The 23078-nt window shown below is 44.5% G+C and overlaps 1 long non-coding RNA gene across 1 annotated transcript; it reads right to left on the reverse strand.

Moving 5' to 3' along the window:
* Window positions 1–11219: 11219 nt before the first annotated feature.
* LOC116092261 lies at window positions 11220–22635 on the reverse strand. The gene is made up of 3 exons (XR_004119186.1): window positions 22602–22635; window positions 21677–21910; window positions 11220–11580 (listed from the first exon to the last, which is right to left on the reverse strand). It is a non-coding gene; the product is annotated as an uncharacterized LOC116092261 (long non-coding RNA).
* Between the last annotated feature and the right edge of the window lie 443 nt (window positions 22636–23078).

The following is a 23078-nucleotide window of genomic DNA, read 5'->3' on the forward strand; positions in this document are numbered from 1 at the left end:
GGTCCCACTTTAACAACACCTAGACAATCATATGCGTAAAGGTTATTTGCCAGCAAGCCCGATGCCCTGATCCCAATCACTGGAACCCACACGGTGGGAAGAGAGAACTAATTTCTACAAATTGTCCTCTGGTTTGTATGTGCCCACCACAGCATGCATACACCCACACACAAACACAAAATAAATTTTAAAATGTAATTAAGAAAAATAGAACCTGGAAACTAAAAGCCGGACTCATAAAGTAAAGTAAAACCGAAATTATTAGGGGTAGGGTGAATAGGGAATGGGGCAAGGTTGCTTAATGGGTAGTGAGTTTTAGTTTGGGATGTTGGAGAGTCTCAAGTGGTTGGCAGTGCTAACTGCACAACAGTGTGAATATAGTGTGTCACTAACATGCATACTCAAACATGGTTAAAATGCCATATCATGTATATTTACCTCAAAAAAACACACTCTGAAAATAACTAGAAGGAAATAATGTAGACTCAAAAGTTTAAGCTGTTTGGAGAAGTGTGTGTGTGTGTGTGTGTGTGTGTGTGTGTCTATGAGTATGTCTGTGTCTCTGTGTATGTCTGTGTCTCTGTGTGTGTGTGTCTCTGTGTGCATATGTATACACACATACATGTATTTATGTGTGTATGTGTGTGTCTGTGTATGAATGTGTATATGTGTCTGTGTACATGTGTGTTGCTGTTACTCGTTTTATATACCAGGTCTTAATGTGCAGCCCAGGCTGGTCTCAATTTGCCATCCTCCTGTCTTAGCCTTTTGAGTGCTATGATGACAGAAATGTGCCTCCATACCCAGCCTATGTGATTTTTCTCCCTATAGCTTTCTATATATTCTAGAATGTGTACAGTAACTATATTTAATTGAGCATAAAAAATTCCATAAACTGTTTCTCAGGGATCCTCAGCAACCCTGAGTGTAGCAGATTCTGGGAACGGGTTGGCAAGTCAGTCTAACCAATGGGTGAGCCACGCAGTCAGTGAGAAGACCTTGTCTCCAAAAACATAAGGTGGAGAGAATAAAGGAAGACATATAACACCAACCTCTGGGGTCCATATGCAGCCCACACTCATGCACCCACACAAACACAGAAACACTCATACATACACAGATACAAAATTCCTGGAAGATCCTAGAGCCAACCCGCAAACTTCTCCTACTTTCTGTCTATCGATATTAGGACCCTGGGACTCTGAAACTCTGACAAATCAAAGACTTGTTTAGATTCAGGAGATGGGACACCCTGAGGTAGGAAAGTATGAATCTTCTATTTTGTTTAACTTTTAGGCAAAATTTTAATGATCTAATATTACTCCTGTTCATTTCTATCATTTACAATACTAACCTGACTAAAGCACCTATGTCTCCTACACTCAGGGTGCTTTTCACTTCGAATGAGACAATAGAGTATGCAGAGGACTGTGTGGAAGTGCTGGGGGGTGGCCGCTCTGAATGGGACAGTGAAGCATCCCATGAGGGGTATTATATGCAGCCTTCCATAGTCTTCCTCCATGCCCATACCCAGCTCACTTGAACTCGCCCTGATTATCACCTTAGTGACCTTTGTACTCCCGAAGAATGGAAGAATCTCTCAGAGAATGTCATCCTCAAGACATCTTCATAAGCCCTCTGCTAAGTCCACTGAAACAAAGGAAAGCCCTTCTGGAATCCAGTGCCTCATAATTAAGGAACAACGCCTCATTAGTAATAAAGAGGATGTGGAGCGCTGTGAGGGCTCGGCTGAGCTCTGGCTGAGAGCAGAGAACCAGCTTGGTCAGTGGAGGAGACAAATAGATACCATGAGTCAGTGCAGTCTACCCTGAAAGCTCTCAGCTTCAGAGGGCCTTCTGCAACCAGCACACAGCTGCCATCCAAGCTTGCTCTGTGGACGTCTCGCCACACTAGAACTCCATAGAAAGAAGCAACTTCAGGGCAGGCAAGCTAACTCAGATGGTAAAATGCTTTTCATACAAGCGTGAGAACCTGCACTCAACCCCTAGAACCCATGTAAAGAGCCAGGGGTAGCAGCAAGCACTTGTAATCCCAGAGCTCACTGGCCAGTCTGCCTAGCTGACTTGTCAAGATCCAGGCCAGTGAGAGAGCCCATCTCAGAAAATAAGGCAGATAACTCCTGAGGAAGAACACTGAAATTGACTTCTGACCTACACACACACACACACACACACACACACACACACACACGAAAGGGTGGGGAGAAAGGAAAGAAAAAAAAGGAAGGAAGAAGGGAGGGAGGGAGGGAGAGGAGAGGAGGAGGAGAAGGAGAAGAAGAAAAGGAGGGAAAAAGGAAAAGTAACTGCAGAGAATCCATAGCAAATGGCCTTAAATTGGTACAGGGAATGAGTTTCCTCACAAATGCCACCTCTGGCTGATGGAGTTCAGGGGACATTATGTTGAGAAAGATCAGAGTTCACAACCACAAGGAGAAGAGAAAGTGGCTTCTACCTTCTTAAGACAGAGGGACAGTGGGTGTCAGTATCCGGGCCAAGCAAGCATTTGCACACCTAGTCCAAACTGCCAGGCGTGTTTCTTTTCCAAAGATATCAGTGTAGGGCAAGATGAGCAGGAAGGTGAGGTTGCTCCAGAGCAAACCTAGCTCCCCCCAGCATCCCCTCCCAGCCCTAGCACTAAGTAACTTGCTCTCTCTAACAAGCTTATGGCAAACAACAGTGGAAAAGATACACATTTTAACAGGGATAAATTGTTGAGGGAAAGAAAAGAGAAGGGGTTCTCCCCACCCTCTAGCCCACAGGTGGTTCTGAACATTGACTCTAAGGAAACTCACTGCCAATCCCAGCAGCTTGGACTCTTGCCTTCCTCCCTTACAAAGACTCACAGCATCTGAGGGAATCAAGGGGAGAGCCCTACAGCCGACATAAGCTAAAAGCATCATAAATGAACCAAGGAGAAGCCATAGACTTTATGTCCAGGCTTGCAAGGTACCTACAAAAAACAGCCCTTTGTCCCCACATCTTTACCCTTGCTACCTCAAAACTGAGCTCTGGAATGAAAGGACAGAGAAAGAGAGAACAAAATAATACAAGACATTATATCATTTTCCAATGGCTCTCAATTTGGTTCTGTCCTGCATTATAGAGAAAGCCCTTAGAATGTGAAAAGAAATTGGTTCTCTGGAGGTCTTTTCCAGGTTCCCCAAGCCTAGTACATATGCAGGTACATCAGGGACAGAAGAAGGAAAATACTGCAAAACCAAAATAAGGACAGCCAGAGGCCATCTTTCTTCCTCACCAAGAAAGAACTTTGGATACAAAGCAGAATTCAAGGGCTAGAAGATGATTCAGTTGGTAGAGTAGCTGCCATGCAAGTATGAGGATCTGAGTTCAGATCTCCAGGATCTACTTTAAAAGCCAGACATGACATTGCAGTCTATAAACTCTAGTTCTGGGGTAGGCAGAAACAAGTGGACACTCCTAGCTCACTTTCCAGTCAGCTTAGCCAATCAGCAAGTGCTGGGTTCAGTGAGAAGATGTGCTTCAAAGAATAAGATGGAGATTGACAAAAGAGAGCAGCTGATATGAACTTCTGGACTCTACACACATGTACACATACACACATGTACACATACACACATGCACACATTTACATGCATACATATCCACATACATACATGTACACATGTACACATACACACAAGTACACATGCACACACATGTATACATACATACATATCCACATGCGCACACACATGTACACTTACACAGACATGTACACATACACGTGTACATATACACAGACATGCATAAGAACATGTACACACAAGTGCACATAAAAACAAGTACATATATCCCTGCTCCCCAACACAGACACACACACACACACACACACAGAAAGAGGGGGGGTAAACTTCAGACCAAGTTCTCTTCGTTTCATGTTTGGGATCACACTGTGCCTAACCCAAAGGGGAAACACAAGTTCACCACTGTATCAACCCTAGCAGGGCCAGGTCTTGACCCCCACTCTAGTGCAGTGTCTGTTTTGTTGCATGCGTTCATATTTTTCTGAGAACATGACGCGCAAGACCATCTGTCAACAGTTTCTGCTCTGTTCTGGACCGAATGTGTTCAGCAGCTGCGAATGCAAACCTCCAACTTCCTTCAGCCATGTCTCTGCCCCAAACACAGTGACGATGGCTAATAAATCACAAGCAAATGGAACAGGGGCTGACTCTGACACCTCAAACCATGAGGTCCACCCAGAGAGCCCCTTGAATAAGCCCAAGCACAGCTAGCCAGGAGAAAAGAGCAGTCTTCACAATCTCTCAGTGTAGGAAACTGCTTCCAGCAAGCTTACCATAGCCAAGAGAGATCCTGGTACCTCAGACACGGACCTATTTATCCAGTAAAGGTGTAGTGCCTCAGCCACCCCAGCTTCTACCATGCCAGCCTAACCACTCCCTCCTCCCTCTCTCCACCAAGAGAATGGCAGTACATAGTACAACTGACCACAAAGGCATTAGATCAAGCCAAGAGAAGGCTATAGCACAGCAGTCGCTTTTGCCTGAAAACCTTCGTGAGTTACTCAGCTTTTCCCTGAATCCATTTCCCAAACTGTAACAGGGGATATTAAAACCTACCTCGTTAATATTCTACTACCTGCCCTAGAACTTGAGTGCCACACAGAGCTCTGCCAGGCAGTTTGACAGGAGGGCACTGCATTCACAGTGGTCTAAGTTATACGGCAGTCCAGGTATAGGGTGCCCCTTAGAGTTGTTGGGTGGTAATTACATGAAGAAGCCCTCCCGTGAGAACAGGGTTCTTTTTTTTAATGTATATGGTTATTTTGCCTGCATGCATGTCTGTCCACCCTGTGTGTGCCTGGTACCAGCAGACACCAAAGAGGCATCAGAGCCATTAGAACTAGAGTTATAGACAGTGTGAGCCATCCCATGGGTGCTGTGGAAAGAACCCCAGTCCTCTAGAAGGGCAGTTAAGTTTCCTTAACTGCTGAGCCATCTCTCTACTCTCAAGAACTGGGTCTTCGTGTGGCCTGCTCCTTGAGCTACCTAAGCACTTAGCATAGTACATGATCACAGTACAAAATCAATAAATATGGTTGGGAGCTAAATAAGGTTCTCATAAAGAAACTGACCAATTAACAGTAGTTGTTATCTTCACTGATGTCCCTGTGATAATGGGGAAAGCCTTTGCCCCTGCCTGTCATTTGCAAAACCGTGAATAATGAACTTGATAAAGTCTCCAACATCAGATCAGTGTGGCTTTTGACAGTCTCTGGCCTGGTCTAGCCCCTTATTCCCCTCAGTCCAGGATAACCCCAATCTGACCCCAAAATCTCTTCAGAACACTAAGGCCATCATCGGTCTGCCACCAGGGTGACTTGCCTCTTCAGGTCAGGGTCAGGACTCTCTTGGTCCTGCCTTTTGTTGGCTCTGCCGTTTGGCACAGAGTTCCCTATTCAGTACCCTACCTCTTCACAAAGACCATGTTCCTTCTTGGAAATGGTACCAAGCTGAAAACAAGGGGCTCCAGCACCTTTGCCAACAGGGACATTGCACAATGACAACACCATGTTCCAGGGGAAGGAACATAGCTTCGGAGAGGAGAGTAGTAATTCTTCCCCTACATTTGGAGAGGCTGAGATGATTGTCAAGCTGCTCTTTTAAAGGGACAGATTAGGTTTTGAAAATCAGACAGCCCTGGCCCCAGCTAGGAGGTGCCTCTCCACCATTACCACTCCCACAGGTACAATCTCCTTTGGGGGACAATAGGTGGCTGCCACTTTTGTGTAATACGAACAGTGCCAGGAAGGAACCCACCCTAGAAATACAGCCTCCTGAAATGCTTGGGATTCCACCATCTCTGATTCACTCCTTTGGGCCCAGCACCACCCACTCTGCTCACCTTGAAAGACATAGAATCTCCTGGGAGGGGCGCAGAGTAAGTCACTAGCATCTGCATTGAAGTAACTCCCCAGCAGTTCTATTGTATCTTGATAGGAGAGCTATCTGTGTGCTTGGAATCAGCTTTGAAGCCAAACTTTGTTAGCGTCACCAGGTTTGTTACAGCCAGCATTGTCTACACCCTGCAAAGACAGCTGGCTCTGGAACTGTTTATTTCCACGTGTTAATCACCAAAGGATTAAAAGAGGCAGCATAAACACAGAGTCTGCCTCATGCCCTACATGCAATAGACATTCAAAGCTCAGCTCTCCCTTCCACAGATGGAACCAACAGGCTTGTCTATCAAGAGAGGGCCTGGCCCCTCCTCCCTGAGCCAAAGGACTATAGTTTTTTCTCTCCTCCCCAGTAGAGTGTGGGTATTCCTCCTCCAAGCCAGCCCTCTTGTACATGATTTCTTCACTGGTGACCAAGAAGAAAGTAAGAAAGAGTCAACCTCACAGCTTAAGTAACTGCTCTCTGGGCACCTGAACCTGGGTTCTGCAGGTTCTGGGTGATTCTGAGAGCCTGAAGAGACTCTTGCTCACTATGGACTCCTCTTTGCTTTCCATTTCTGCCAATTCCCTTCAGAAGACCAGTCCTGACCTGGACTCTGTGTTTCAAGAGGCTGACCCCTCGGGCTGCATTGCAAGCCTCTTTTGGTCTTCTGGCTTCCAGTTAGAGCCAGTGGAGGGTCCCAGCAGAGGCCAGAGATGCATAAAAAGATGGAGAAACTCAGAATTCTGTCTTTCCTTCCCTCCCTCCTTCTTGAGCCAGGTTTGGTCGTTTGATGCTTCTGCTGACTCCTGCCTGTGTTTGTGTACCTCTTACCAAAACCTCTTCACATCTCCCCCAACCTGATGTCTATAAGGACCAAATAAGATCACTGTAGTTTGTTCACAAATATCTACCACTTGATGAAATACTCATGGGGAAATGCTTCCCTGAAGAAGCTGTTACATCCCCATCAAAATGGGCCAGAGCCATCATCAACCATCTACAACCCAGCCTCTGGACCCCCAAGATTTTCTGGGTATCCAGATCTGTTCTCTGCATCTGTAGCTATGTACCTGCCACCTGTGTGTGCATGTGTATGGGGTGGGGGGACGTTAAGGATAATTTGTTTTCCACCTAGTCTCATGGGATAGCTTTCAGTCCTCTCTATGTACAGTGAGATCTTCTTCTAGAAGTTTCCCTAACTTGACCAAGTCTTAGACTCCCAAAGACAGGTGAAAAATAAGCAGAACCAAGCTTGTCTCCTTTTCTTGTCCAACTCACACTTTAAACCAAAACACCCTGTGTGCTTCCATGGGGGTCCCCAAAGGAAAAAATCCACAAAACTGAAAATAAACAAAAAATCTAGAGCAAAAATAGCCCATAGGATACAATATGAAAATGTTCCTGTTTCAGTATGGGGAAATAGAGGCCCAGGAATTAACAGGGACTTCATCAAACTGACAGAACCTAGACCTAAACTCCTGGCATCAGATTCAGCAGCTGTCTTAGTCAGGGTTTCTACTCCTGCACAAACATCATGACCAAGAAGCAAGTTGGGGAGGAAAGAGTTTATTTAGCTTACTTCCACATTGCTGTTGATCACCAGAGGAAGTCAGGACTGGAATTCAAGCAGGTCAGGAAGCAAGAGCTGACGAAGAAGCCATTGAGAGATGTTTCTTACTGGCTTGCTTTCCCTGGCTTGCTCAGCCTGCTCTCTTATAAAACCCAAGACTTCCATCCCAGGGATGGTACCACCCACAAGGAGCCCTACCCCCTTGATCACTAATTGAGAAAATGCCCCACAGCTGAATCTCATGGAGGCACTTCCACAACTGAAGCTCCCTTCTCTGTGATAACTCCAGCCAAGTGTCAAGTTGGCACACAAAGCCAGCCAGTATAGCAACCTTCATATCACTTGGAGGAACTGCACTGTCTAACCTCCTCCCTTCTTCCCCTGAATTCTCCGACCTGTTCTCTTCGTTAAACTATCAGCATTGTGAGGGCCGGAGCCAAGCTCTTGCTTCCATGCTTGGAACAAATTCTGAGTACACCTCTCTGAGTTCTCAGACATCAAAGTGCACTTGCTTCCCCCAGTCCTCCTTGTGTATAAGCATCAATTAAGAGATGTTCAAAATCACAAGCACCTCGAGAAAAAGTACTGAGGGCTATTCTTGTGCAAATCCTGAGGTGGCACAGGTAGGGTGGCATTAGGTAAAAATTACTCCTGAGATTGTGTACAGGAGAAATCTGGTCAAATGAATGAGGATAAAAGGCTCCTAGAGAAAGCAATGGCCACAGATGGTCCCAGAGCACCTAGGTTGGTCTGACTTCCTGGAAGGCTAACCGCTACTCAGAAAAGACTAGTTATTTGTGGCTGTCTCCATGGTTATCGCATACTGCCTACCTACATCATCTCAGTTGCTCTTTATGACCCTTGTATAGGACACAAACTGTGCTGCCAGATGGACAGGAGGGAAAATGAAACATAGGGAGCTTGAGACACTTACATGTGCTCACCCCACTTTCACATCTCCACAGGATGACCTGCCAAGAGAACTTTCTTCAAATACCCATTTGTGATGTCTCCTGATATCCCCTATGCCTGGACTTCCACAATTACAGCTCAGAGATAGAAAGAAGGGGAAATGGTGGCAAATGCTGGGTTCAGGTCCAGTGTAACCTGAGAAGCGGTTTTGGGATGAGACCAGAGCTGGAGTTGGGGGAATGGGATGACTCTGGGCCTCAGCCCCAGGCCTACCCCTCTGCCAGTTTCTATCCTATTGACCATAAAACACTATCTGAACCCACAATAGTATATTATACAGAAGGTCATCAGGGCATTAGGGCATTTAAGCTGCTCAACAACCTCAAGCTAAAGGAAGATATGATCACCATTTTTAGATGATGAAACAACTGCCCCAGAGATTAAGTTGCTTGTCTAGGGTCACACAGTTAGGAGAAGAGGAGGAGGAGGATTCATACCCAAGTCTTCTTGGATCCGTTCTCATTCACCTACAGTAGGTCTTGGCCTCTAGACCCAAGTGGGGTGTAGGTTGGATGAAGCTAGACAGCCTTGGCATTGACCCAGACTGCTCTGAACCACAACCTCAGCTTCCACCACTGAGTTTTATGGGATGACTTAATTACTCTTTGTTAACACCCAGCAAGATGGCTGTCAGGCTCAGGACACACCTGGTAGTTCTGCCCTCTGGCTGCCCAAGGGCATTCTGGGAATAGAGCAGGCAGCCTTTGTCCTCAGAGGACGAATGTAAGCCTCTGCTGGCAATAGGAAGTTGTAAGGCACGTGGACAGATCACTGAGCATAGTTAAGGCCAACAAACCTACGCTAAGTCAAAAGGACCAAGGATAAGTGTGCGCCCAGCACCCTATACCACTGAGGCCAATATTGAAAAGTCCTATGGGTGTTAGAAGGTGGAAGACATAGAGAGGGGAGAAAGACAAAGATAAAATGTACAACTCCTGCAGCAGTCAGCCCAGGTCAGAGAAAGGGTGGTGTTTGTGTTCAGATCCCAGCAACATCATTTTCTGGCCCTGCCCTGTCTGAGCCTGTTCATCTTCATAGGGGCGCTGGGCAGATCCAAAACTGTATGCAAACACAGCTTCGAGTCCTTACTATATTCCGAATACTCAGTATTGCGTATTGCTCGGCCCCTTTCATCTTAAGCACTCGGTGAGGTAGAAGCTCTTTTATCTGTATTTTATGATGAGGAAACAGTCTCAGAGAAGGTGAGTAACTTGCCCAAGGCACACAGCCAAAAAGCAGAAGCACTGGTGCAGGGATAATAACCAGCAGCTAGCAGGAACAATCCCAGCGTTACCTGTGAGCACACTCAGATGGAAGGGTTTGTAGCTTGTTTAAATTATGAGAGATTTCAAGCACACAAAGTAGCTAATGACAAAGGTGTCTGTGGGATGCTCAGTCTAGGGAAGAAGCATAAGTTTGAAGTCTGCATTCCTCCCCTACGTCCCAGAGAGAGCCCATCATCCATTTGCCCATGAAAGCTTAGGACTCCAGAGACAGATCAAGTCCACACATTTTACTTAAGAGAATGTGGGCAGGGAGCAGGAAGAGGAGCAGAGCTCAGACACGAGCACCCTTCGTGCATGCATTGTCTCTTTAAATATTATCGGCAGAGGTGCAAAATTATTATGCAACTTGCTCAAGCTGTATTTTACAAGTCCATGGGAGTCCAGCGCACAGGTAGCAGAGTCAGGATTTAAAATTCACCTTCCAAGTCCAAGTCCAAATCAAATGGCCTCTAGCCTCAGAAGAATATCCTGACACTATGTAGACTCACTTCTCTTCACTCTCTATGGGATGAATCTTTCTGCATGTGCCTTCCAAAAGCTGGTTCAATCCAAAAAAGATCTGGGACATCATTGCATATAGTTGTGGGAGGATATAACTCCCTGGTTGACTCAGTAGTTTGGGGTCTTGGCAAGGGTATGATTTGGAAAAGCTACCTGGAGCTTTTGAATTCTCTTCCTTTGTGTGCCCTGTCTGCACCCTTCCAGCCCCCTGACCTACATTCTCAGGAGCCTATCAAAGCACCCACTGATATGGATTCTCCCTTCTCCAACACCAAGTACACACCTTCAGCTCACTGACCACTCTTGATAACCCATGAAAAGACTACTATAATACAGCTTAGTTTATTGTTTAATTGACAAAAGATCCTTAGAATAGCTCTTAAGGAGTGATTAATATTAATAATGGAAACTTCAGGTGCTGGAATATGCCAGAGAAAGAGTGATTTATAGAGAAGGAAATCTTTGCTTATTCCCCAGGAATACCATACTGATATCTCTGTTAAGGCTGGAAGTCTTGGAATATGCAATGTGTTTAGATTAGCATTCAAGGATCAGAATGACAGAAACAACAAATATCAAGCAAATATTTATACCATCCCTCCACCCCAACTTCATTTCCCTGCCTGCCTTTTAGATAGGCTAGGGAATGGCATGCCTCTTTCATCTTCTTCTTGTTCTGTCTTGATGTCTTGTTCAATTGTTCTAGATGACCAACACCTACAACAAGAAGGAAGGCCATTCAGCCTGCATCAGATATTTGGTGACTAATAAACCAACATTGCCTGTATTAAGCCACTGAAATTTTAGGGCTATTTATTACTGCATCATAGAGGAGCACATCCTGACTAATACGCCATGGCCTGTAACCTCAGCATAGTGTGTATACTACATGGGACTGTTGGTTGCAATTTCTTATTTCTGTAAATCAGTAGCCAGGAAAAAATTGACATTTTCATATACTCTGACATGTGTGATTCTAGAGGAAAATTAGGTCTTCCCAGGTTAACACCCTTGACTAAGCTTCGATAGCTTATAGATGTGGAAGTTCATGGGGCACTTTAGCAACCAGCTTCCCCAAGCCAGCTGCTACCAAAGGACCTTGTGGTAATGGAATCAGGTCAGCAACTTCCTGGGGTCCAGATTTCAGTTGCAGTGGGATGACATGAAAATAATACAATGACATCATATGGCTCTCCATTTCTGCAACCCCCCCCCCCCAGCAGATCTGTGAGCTCCCGCTGTCCTGAGCTGGATCCCTGTCTGCATGGAAAAATCTCTAGAGGTGCCTGCTTCCTTCCAAAGCTCACACCCTTTTAAGAGGTAACACAGGACCAAAGTTAAAATGGCATAGAGCCTTCCAAATGCTCAAAGCCAGCACAAGGCAACATCTCTGAGACCTCCCCAGTATGTGTGTGTGTGTGTGTTACAGGGTGGTCAGGTGAGATTTTACTGACTCATAACTTGTCTTTAAAACTATAACAAAAAGTTCATGCCAATTGCTCTCATTACAATTGAAGGAGTAGAGGAGGCAAAATAAAGTTTCATCTCCAAGGTGGTCCTGCCAGGAAAGACAGGAGACTAATAACAAATCAACATGCAGAGATCCCCTGGGACTCTCACCAGAGGCCAAACATCTAATGCCAGCTTTGAGACTCAGTATAGGTTAGAGTCACTTCCTGAACCACTGGGGACCTATCTCAATAGTGAAGAGGATATGTGTGCATCCAACTACTCAGAACAGGGGAGTGTCTAGCAGATTCTTGCAGCATTTAAGACCGTGAATGATGTGTTTGAAATGAAATCTAATGATCAGTATTCACTTTTATGGCACGGTTTATAAAAATATAGGTCCTCATGAAGAGCAGCCATAACCAATCAACAGCCTGTTAAGTGTCCAGAGCTTTTATTTCAGAGCTAACAATCCTCACATAGCCCCATTAATGATGCCCCACATGACCTTGAACCCCCAGCTTAAACTTCTTGTGCCTCATTTTCTCCGTCTGTAAAAAGGAGATAATAACACTATCCACCGGACCACAAGGACAACAGGCATGGAGACCTGCAGATTAAAGGTGCTCTTCCCAGACCACGCTTACCATCATTAGTGTTGTTATTGTTGTTGTTGTTTTGTTGTTGTTTGGAAAGACAACATCACATCCCAGGACTCCTAGATGTGACTCCTAGCACTGACTCAGTACCAGGGATAAATGAGGAGGCACATATTGTCCTGCAGAAGCAGAAGCTTTTAATGTGAATGCCTCCTCCTTTCATCAGCATCACAAAGTAGAACATTCCTAGACTCCCCACGTGTCAGGAGGCATCCTCCATGGAGACTGGCCACTCTGAAAGCACAGCCAATACATAATAAATATATGTCTTTGGGAGAAGGAAGCCAGTGAGGAAGACCCCTCATTTCATTGGTAATGTGGTCCCCATGGTCACATAGCCAATCACCAACCCTGGGATTATAGCCAGGAAGCTTTAAAGTCAAGTCAGGCTTCTCCACCTTGTGACCTTAAGCACCAGCAGTCATTTTTCGGGTTCACCATTTCCTGACTATAAACTAAAGATATTATTTTAGTGGCTGTAAAATAGTGTTCTCTGAAGCCAGCCCAAGGCCTCCTACTCCTGATATAATTACTCTTTAAAAAAAAAAATTCACAGCAGAGGTCAGACATAGTAGCACAAATGTCGGTAGTATCAGCACTCAGGAGCCAGAAGCAGAAGGATCACAAGATTTAGGACAACCTGAACTACATAGCCTGAGCAGGTCTTTAAAAAACAAAACAAATAAGCAAAGCCAAATAGAGCAGGGAGCACTAGGGGCTTGGCTTGGCAGGGAAAAAGCTTGCCAGGCAAGGAGGAGGACAGGAGTGCAGGTCCTCAGATCTCATGGAAGCACTAGACAGGCATATCAGCCTCCTGTAGAGATGACGCGGAATCTCAGAGCAAGCTGACCAGGCGGCCTGACTGGAGACTGCCTTGATGAACACAGTCGGGCATATCTTAGAAGACTCTCCACATCCGTGTTGGTCCTGTGTATGCATTTGCACACGCACATATGCACAACCATACACACATATATGCCCACACGTGCAAACACACATACACATTTCTAAACCAAAGTCGGTATGGGGATTTTGCCTAAACCAGGTCTTGCCTGACACATTTTCCTCAGTTTAAGGACACTATCAGTCACTGCTGGCCCCTTGCCACGCTCAATCGGTAGTGTTCTAAGTCTGGGACAAGGAAACGTACTGAACTTGTTTTGGAATTTACCAGCAAACTGAAGACTCAAAATAGAAACCCAGATTCTATGTACAGGTAAACACCCATTTTGGTTTTCAAAGCGTACTCATATGGGACCTTTGCCTGCCTTTGTGTGGCCTATATAAGAAAGGTCACTTACCTGGGTGGATGAATTTGAAACAAAACAAAACAAAACTACAAAAACAGTCTCCACTGTGTGCTTGCTGCTCATGGCTTTTAAGCAGATTGTCCTCTGCAGGAGGACCAGCAGTTTGTTAGAGCCCCAGGTTTCATAAAAGGAGCATAGGCTAGGTTTCTGCTTCCAAGGGGGAACACAGAACAAAATCTATACACCCCTAGGGTTCCCCAGAGTCCCTGTGTATACTTCCATACCTCCATCAACTGGTTTTGCTTGCTTTATATGATGTTGGCTCTCCTTGAAATTTTTTGTTTAAACAAAACAAGACATTAAAATGCTCACGAAACACCAGGCATCTGTAATAACATAGAGCCATACAAAAAGGAGCCCGTGCTTGGAGAGATGTGAACAGTCACTTGCCCCGTGTGTGAAAGCTGGGCCTCGTCGGGAGTGGAGAAAAGCCCTTAGGCTAGGAAGATGTGGGAAGGGAAGGGTGTGGCAACATGGGTGTTCATATATCAGGGTTTACCCTGCAGCAAGCTAACATTGCCAACAGAGAGGAGTAGAGGGGACATGGGCAGAAGGAACCATTAGTGTCTGCCCATCAACTCTCTCTGAAGTCAGCAAAGCACCACACACTGGGACTATGGCTAAACTCAGAGTAGAATTTGTAAAGATATGTATCAAAAGCCTTCACCCCCATCCAAAATGTATGTCCCCTACAGCCCAGCAGTTCCATTTCTTGGAGGTTATCTTGAGATAATCAGACAAGTAAACAAAGAATATCTATAAAGAAGTCTGTGAACAATTGTAAAAATAACTGGGAATAATCTCCATGTCCTACCACAGGGAACAGATTTGAAAAAAGACTATGTTCTCACAATAGAATATTATGTAACCATAAGGTAGAATGATTCTGAGATTTCTGATTAAATGAAAATTAAGTTACTAATCAACAAAAGGGACAGTATAATCTTGAATTGTTTATGTATATAGAATATAATTATATTGTATATAAGTATATGTGTGTGATTATATTATATGTGTATATATATTTATATAATATACTTATGTAAGTATATACATGTAGAATATTATATATTCTTATACTTATATTGTATATACTTATACTTATATGTAGTCACACCACAGTATCTGTGGGGCACTAATTCCAAGTGCCCCTCACATACCAACATTCATGGCTGCTAGAGTCCCTTATATAATAGGATGTATTTGCACATGTCCTAGATTACTGACAATTCATAATACAATATGAATGTTAAGTGAGTAGTTGCTACATTGTGTTGTTTAAGAACTAACAACAAGGAACTTTTGTACGTATTTAATATGGACTTTTTCTTCTAATGTTTTCTATCCATGGTCAGTTAAATCCACAGAACCTTCAAGCTGGAGCTGTCTAAGGCATAGGATTTAAACATATACAGGTTCTATAAGCATGTGATTCCACTCTTCCAATGTGGAATGCTAGCTGTTTTCTCCATATGATTTAAATGTTCTACGAAATGATATATGGATACTGAGATCATGGTTCAGTATTGAGAGCATTTGCTGTGGTCGTGAGGACTGATAAGAGGGTGCAGCACCCACATAAAAAGCTGAGCAGTCCGGGCCAGCTGTAACCCCAGCTCCGGAAGACCCAGCCTCAGGTCCAAGGAAAGTCCCTGCCTTGGAGGGATAAACAGAGAACCATGAGGATAGCTGACACTCTCTCCTAGCTCTGCGCACGTGCTCACCCACCATACACGCTCACACACACACACATACCACCAACACCAGCGCCACCACCCCAACTCTTCCCCCCCCACACATGCAAGTACATGAGCAAATAAATAAATAAACAAGTCTTTTTTAAAAAAAAACAATTATTATTTTGTGATTTTAAAAGAAAAGGGTAATAAGAAAGGTTTACAGTGGCTTGGAGGAAATAGAAGAAAATTTTAGACAGGGCCCATAGGCCCCAGCCTCAGGGGACACAGTGACTGGGCATGACTCAGCCTTCTTCGTAGCAAACAAAAGTGTGTTTAAGGATTCAGGGCTTTTATTTCTGCAAAGATGCAGATGTAATCCTTGCCCTCTGACCCACTAAGAACATCTGGACACTGCAGGCCCTAGGCAGAAAGCAGTCACCGGATCACACTGCTGGAGAGAAACGGAGAGGCTGGGGCCTAGGCCCCAGCAGGGCCAGGACAGTGCTGGGGTTTCTTGTTATTTTCAAATTCACTAGACTTGCATGGAGCTTGTGTTCCTGACAGAGGAGTACAAATGAACACAGGCAATGAGAGCTGGCTTTCTTTGGCCCAGAACAAGGTAAAAGACTTGGTAGAAAAAGAAGAACTTAGACCATCACTGATTAACTGGAGCCAAACATTACAGGAAAAAAATAAAACACCTGTCCCTTACTCTAACCAGAAAAGATGAAATGGAAACAATCTAGACTCCTACTTTGCCAGGCTATAGAAGACTTCTGACTCTTTTGCCAGATTGAAGTCAGAGTGGGCCAAGCAGCTATCACATCCTTCCAGTTCTGCTGAATGGCAACATTCCCACCCGCCATACATAAACTGTATCTCCCCTCCCAGAAGGATCAGGGTGCTGGTCACTCCCCATACCAAGTATCAGAAGAAGCTCTGGGAGAGGCAGAGGTGATGAGGTCACCTCCCATTGCTTCAGTGTCAGGGAGGGACGCATGACCAACAGTAACAGGTACACCATCCTCATAGCAGCAAAAGCCAAATGGGGAGCCAGAAACCCTGCTTCTCCCACAGACCCTACCCCCACCAGGTGTCAGGGCGTACCAATTGGAGAACTTAGACTCATACCTAAACTCCAACGCCCACCCCTTTCCCTTGTGAGGCCAGAGTCCAAATAATCTGGCTGACTAGGAGGCTTACAGAAGAGCCAGAGTGTCCTAACATAGCCAAGATGTTTGGTACAAAATAACTTACCATACTAAGAATCACAAGTTTAATTCCAATGCCGCAAATGTTACAATTACCTACAGAATTTCAAAGCAGGGAACACATTGGGGAGATGGCTCAGCCAGCAAAGAAAACATGCCGGGAAAGCAAGAGGTTCTGAGTTTAAGCCTCCTGGACCCATGCAGAATCCATGCCTGTCCACCTGAGCCTGTAATCCCAACACTAGGGCCTGGAGACAGGCAATCCCCAGAACTCACGAGCCAGTCAGGGGAGAGGACAAGCTCCTAGCTCAGTGAGAGACTCCGACTCAAAACATAAGGTGAGGAGCAGTGGTAAAGGAAGATGCTCACTGTCCTCTGGCCCCAGCATGTGCAAGCATGGACACACAAAGCTCCCCTACATGTGTGTAACACACTCACACATATGCACACATGCATGCATGCTCACACTCACTCACACATACACACACATAGACACACACATATACTCAGGCACACACATGCATGCACGTGCACACGCGCACACACATACACACACACACACACACACACACACTATGAAGGTAGGACAAAGAGCTTATTAGGAAGAAGGGGTTCAGTAGGAAGGAGATAAGAGAGAATAAAGGGAGACACAATTAAAACAGTGTGTGTTTGTATGCGCATGTGTGTGAGCATGTACGTGAGTGTGTGAGAGTGTGTAATTGTGAAAGAATAAATTAAAATTGTAATATTAATAAATGAGTTCAACAGCTGAATATAGAAACCAGAGAAGAAGTAAAACAAATCAGTGATCATAGAAGTACAGAAATTACCCCAGCCTGAATATCAGAGACATAATGGACTGGATTTTAAAAAAATGATCATTATTATTAAAATTTTACCTAGTCACTTGACATCCTACTCACTGTCCCCCTCCCAGTCCCCTTTCCAAAACCCCTCCCCTCCTCTTCTGAGCAGGTTGGGGGCTCCCTAGAGATCCCCCAACCCTAGCATATCAAGTCTCTGTGAAGCTAGATGCATCCTATCCCACTGAGGCCAGAGAAGACAGCCCAGCTTATAGAACATATCTTACATACAGGCAACAGCTTTTAGGATAGCCTACACTCCAGTTGTTTGGGATAATGACCAAGCTGCACATCTGCTACATATGTACAGGAAGGCCTAGATCCAGCCCATGTATGCTCTTTAGTTGGTGGTTCTGTCTCTGAGAGCCCCAAGGGTCCAGGTTAGTTGACTCTGTTGGTCTTCCTATGGAGTTCCTATTCCCTTAGGGGATGCAAACCTTCCTTCTATTCTTCCATAAGAGTCCCCAAGCTCCATCCACTGTTTGACTGTGGGTGTTTGCATCTGTCTGAGTCAGCTGCTGGGTGGAGCCTTCAGAGGACAGCCATGCTTGACTCCTGTCTACAAGCACAACAGAGTATTATTTATAATGTCAGGGACTAGTGCTTGCCCATGGGATGGGTCCCAAGTTAGGCAGGTAATTGGCTGGCCATTCCCAGTCTCTGTTCCATCCCCCATGCCTGCATTTCTTGTAGACAGGATAATTTTAGGTCAAAAATGTTATAGGTGGGTTGGTGTCACTATCACTTAATGGACTGGATTTTAAAAACCAACAGTTGTTCAATCTGTAATGTGCTCTAAGTACAAACTCAAGGACCTCAGTTTGATTGCCAGAACTTATGTTAAAAAAATGGAACGTGGTAGCATGCACTTATAATCCCCACATTTGGGAAACAGAAGCAGGCAGATCCTAAGGCTACTGGCTAGCCAGCTTAGCCTCATCAGAGTGCCCCAGGTCCCAGTAAGAGACTCCATCTCAAAAAGAAGGTGAACGGCACCTGAAATATCAATAGCACGTGGAAGACCTGTACAACTACAATGAAAGACCTACCATTCATGGAACTGAGGTTCCAGAAGGAAAGGAGAGGAAAGGAGAGGAGAGGAGAGGAGAGGAGAGGACAGGAGAGGAGAGGAGAGGAGAGGAGAGGAGAGGAGAGGAGAGATAATAGCCAAGGAATGAAGAAGTATTTCCAGGGGAAAACCTTCCCACATTCATAAAAGTCATAAACAGCCAAGTTCAAGGTTTAAGAAGCTCTCTTTGTTAGGGCTTTTATGTTGGGATGAAACATCATGACCATAACAGAAGTCGGGGAGGAAAGGGTTTGTTCCACTTAAGCTTCCACAGCACTGTTTATCACTGAATCAAGTCAAGACAGGAACTCAAACAGGGCAGGAATCTGGGGGCAGGAGCTGATGCAGAGGCCAGGGAAGGATGCTGCTTACTAGCTTGCTCCTTGTGGATGGCTCATCCTGCTTTTCTATAGAACCCAGGACCACCATCCCGGGGTGGCACCCACAATGGGATGGGCCCTCTCCCATCAATCACTCCCTACAGGCTGGCCTACAGCCCCGTCTTATGCAAGTATTTTACTAATTGAGATTCCTTCCTCTCAGATGACTTTAGCTTGTGTCAAGTTGACATAAAACTATCCAGCACAGAAGCTGAGCAAGACAAACCTGAAGAAATCAGTTCCAAGACTGGAGAGTTAAACCTCTGTAAAGTAAAGACAAGAATGTTAACCACACCTATGGAGAAGCAACACCTCCCATCTGGGAGAAAAGACATTCAAATAGTAGTGGATTTCTCCTGAGCAACTATGAAGTCAAGGTGGAGTGGGATGAAGATTGTTCAAATGCAGAGAGGAGAAAACTGTAGTATCAGATTCCAACATTCAGCAGAAACTGCCTCGAGGAACAGATAAGAAGGCAAGACACACCCATGAGCCTTCAGTAGCAGACGCACCCTAAGCATGGGCAGAGTAAGGTTTGGGAGAAGCAATAAAATTAGGATATTGGAAGAGGAAGGAGATGGATTAAGAACAAAACCATGAGTAAAATCAGTCAGCAGTTCCATTCATCTGGAGGTTTCTAAATTACATGGTAGATACAAAATTATAGCACTGTCTCATGTAAGGCTGAATGTATTTAGAGGAAAAATTTAAGAAAGTTGTATTACAAATGAAGGAGGTAAAAGTCTATAAAGAGAAATAAGTTTCTATATTCCACTTGAACTGTTCATCTTAAATAGGAGTAGACTGTGAAAAGTTAAGTAACTATAAGATAACATCTTCAACAACCACTAAGAAATCTACCAAAGAGATTCATCTACACTGGATAAGCCAATGTTATTCTAAACATGTTCTGGTAGCTCACAGGAAGATCTAAAAATACAGAATATGGCTAGGGGGGTGTTCAGTGGTAGAGTACCTGCAAAGCATGCACAACACTCCAGGTTTGATCAACAGCATCACAAAAAAAAAAAAAAAAAAAAAAAAAAAAAAAAAAAAAGCCAGCCTGTGATAGTTTATGCCTGGAAACTCAGCACTTAAGAAGTAAAAAGGCAGGGGGAATAGAAGTTCAAGGTTGCCTTTGGCCTCATAACAAGTTCAAAACTACCCTGGGATACATGAGACCCTTCCTCAAAAGTAATAAATAAAATAAAATAAATAAAATGGCATATTTAAGGCCTAACACAGCATTATTTATTTACATTACATATAAATGATTTGCATGTCAAGCTTAATAGAGATTCTCAGAGTAAATTTTAAAAATATGACTCCATTATATGCTGTCTTAGCTCTAATATAATGATATAAAGATGTAGATTATGAGTTTAAAAAATGAGAATATGTGTTGCATATTTAATCAAAAGAAAGGGGGAAGAGGCATAAGAATGCCTGATAAATACACTTCAGAGCAAAGAAAAGCAGCAAGTGCAAGAAAGTATGAACAGTGATTAAAGTGTGATTCCACCAGGAAGATATAGCAACTTTGAACAATCATATACCAAATGACAGAGGTGACGAATACCAGAACTCAAAAGCAATAGAACTTAGAAGATGTAGGCAAATCCACATGTGTATGAATGGCAGAAAACTTTAATATCTACCCCCAACAACTGATAGAACAACTAGAAAGAAAATCAGTAAGAAAATAGACACCAACATATCTGTAGAGACCACTCTATCTAGCCATGGCCAAATAGGTTATGTAACAAATATCTAGACTGACTAGACCATTAAGCAAAAATCACAACTCTCCAAAAGAGTCAGAAATCCACACATGACATTTTACCCCTGTTGTGGTTCAGATGTGGTTTTCTTCTCCTGTTCCACCCTTACCACCACCTCTGGCTCTATGCAGAAAACTTGGTCCCCAGTGTCACAGTATGTAGAGTAGGTGGACTTTTAAACAGTGGAGCCTAGTTTAAGGTAATTCAGCCTTTGAAGTACTGGCCTCAGAAGACAGTATTGTAGTTCCCATGGAATCTTGGTTATTTCTCTAGAGAGGGTCACTACATAAAAGAATAAGAATAGTTGGTCTCACTCTGACTTCCTGTCTTTGCATGTAGATCCTCTCATGAGTGCTCCTACCCATGACTCTATCTGCCATGACATCCTGTAGTCAGGGTGGGGCCAGTATAATCCTGAAGGCTTTGTGCCTTCAAATCCGTGAATTAAATAAACCTCTTTTCTTTATGAAGAGCCAGGCCTTGGGTACTTCGTTCAAACATCAGAAAACTGACTAATACAGTCACTAAGAATAACACTCAGTCTTCATCTACTCTTTCAGAGGCATCCCTGCCTCCACTGCTAGGCACAGACACATCATGCCTCTGTGCCTCCCAGATCTTCCAGAACCCTGACTATTGCCACTTGCTTGGCACTGAATCGTTCATACCATCAGTTTCTTCATAGGGCCCTCTTCAAAATCAGAGTGAGTTTGGAGAGGCCTCACTGAAACATATTAAATCTCCTAACCCTCTCACTTGTAAAGGGGGCTAAGATTGGGTCTCTATTGGGAAACTAAGGCTCAGAATGCTAAAGAGACTCTAAAGAGACCATCTAAAACAGCTGACCTTCTGCCTACTAGAGAGCCTATGCCAGCTCTCCATACACACACTGGACTCCCTCACTGACCTCCTAAGCACTCTCAGTGGGAGGAGGCTTCAGCTATCCTGAAGAACCAGGCCTTGTTTTCCATCTTCCCCTGAGTACTATCCTAGCCCAGGATTCACTCCTCACACATGAGAACTCTTGAGTGCAATAAGTCACTAGTTAACATGAACTCTGAGAGTTTCACATTATCATACCCGATGATCTTGCTGGAGTGAATTCTTATCTTCAGGTCAGGTTGTTTTTCACTAGAAATGAATCAAAGTTGGGCACAGGACCAGCTACCTTAGGAGGAGCAAGTGAGGACAGGTGGAACACACACACACAGCCCTCACGTGATAGCTGTTCCCAGCAACCTGAAATGGAAAGGCGAGTGAATTATTCACACACTGAAAGGAGCTTCAGAACATGCCAACAGCCCAACACTTGGAGCATCAAAAGGAAGGAAAAGGGATGTCACATGGAAAGGTAGCCACCAGCTTCAGTGCCATGCTGGCTTGGCTAGGATCCCGGCTCAGCCACTTCTTACTGTGAACCTTTGTGAGAGCTGCTCTCTCCACATTCAACTTGTTCAAACTATAAGAATGAAACAACAAAGCCAGAGTCATGAGGTTTCTCCAACCACCTCTCCAGGATCTCAGTGTGACTCTCAAAGCCAAAGTCTGGGGACACAGAAAGAGCCTGAGGAGCAGGGTACAGAATGAGAAATCAGTCAACTCAGCTCCTGCAGAGGGAGAGCCTTCCTTAAATCAGGACAGGAACGCTGCCTTGGATTCTCAAAGGAGGGGAACGGATGTTAGTTAGAATCCCAAGAGTCCAGCTGAACAAGCAGGTCAGAGCCAAGATCAACAAAGACAAAGGCCACCGATCATCTAACAATAGAAAGGCAGACTCATTTTAAAACCCCATATACCAAGAACAAAAACATAGTGGCAGGGGAGTGATTCTAGGTGAGCCCTTCCCATGGAACATCTCTACAGAGAAGCTACCAACAGAATACCAGGTCAAGGATGTGAAGACCACAGCACTAACTTCTCTCAGGCTTACCGGGTAACAGTATGGTTCACATCCAAGCTCTGCCATGACTAGCTTTGTGACCTTAGGCAAGTTGCTTGACTGATCTGTGTCATAGTTACCTAGCAGAGAAATGGGGAGAGTTTGAGCTTGGCTGAATAGGAGCATTGTAGAAATTAAATGTGGTAGTATCTCTGGGATTCTTGCAACACTATTCAGAGCACATGGAGCATAAGAACTCAGTGTCCGCTGAGCATTTAGCTACAATTATGGTTATTACAAATACTAACATTAGTGTCGTTTTCCAGTGGCTGCCTAGGAAACCCCCTAGAAACAGCCCTTTCTGGGGACAGGGAGTAAGGGAAAAATGTATCAAGATGTAAAAACAAAAAATGAACCAAAACATAAAGGTAAGTGTACTAGTCAGGATAAACAGGCCCCTGACGTGGCTGCAAACATCAGAAGGGGCTTGAAGGCCACTGTCTACACTGCTCCTGGATCTGCACTATC

The sequence above is a fragment of the Mastomys coucha genome, unplaced genomic scaffold, assembly GCF_008632895.1.
Source record: "Mastomys coucha isolate ucsf_1 unplaced genomic scaffold, UCSF_Mcou_1 pScaffold15, whole genome shotgun sequence".
NCBI lineage: Eukaryota > Metazoa > Chordata > Mammalia > Rodentia > Muridae > Mastomys > Mastomys coucha.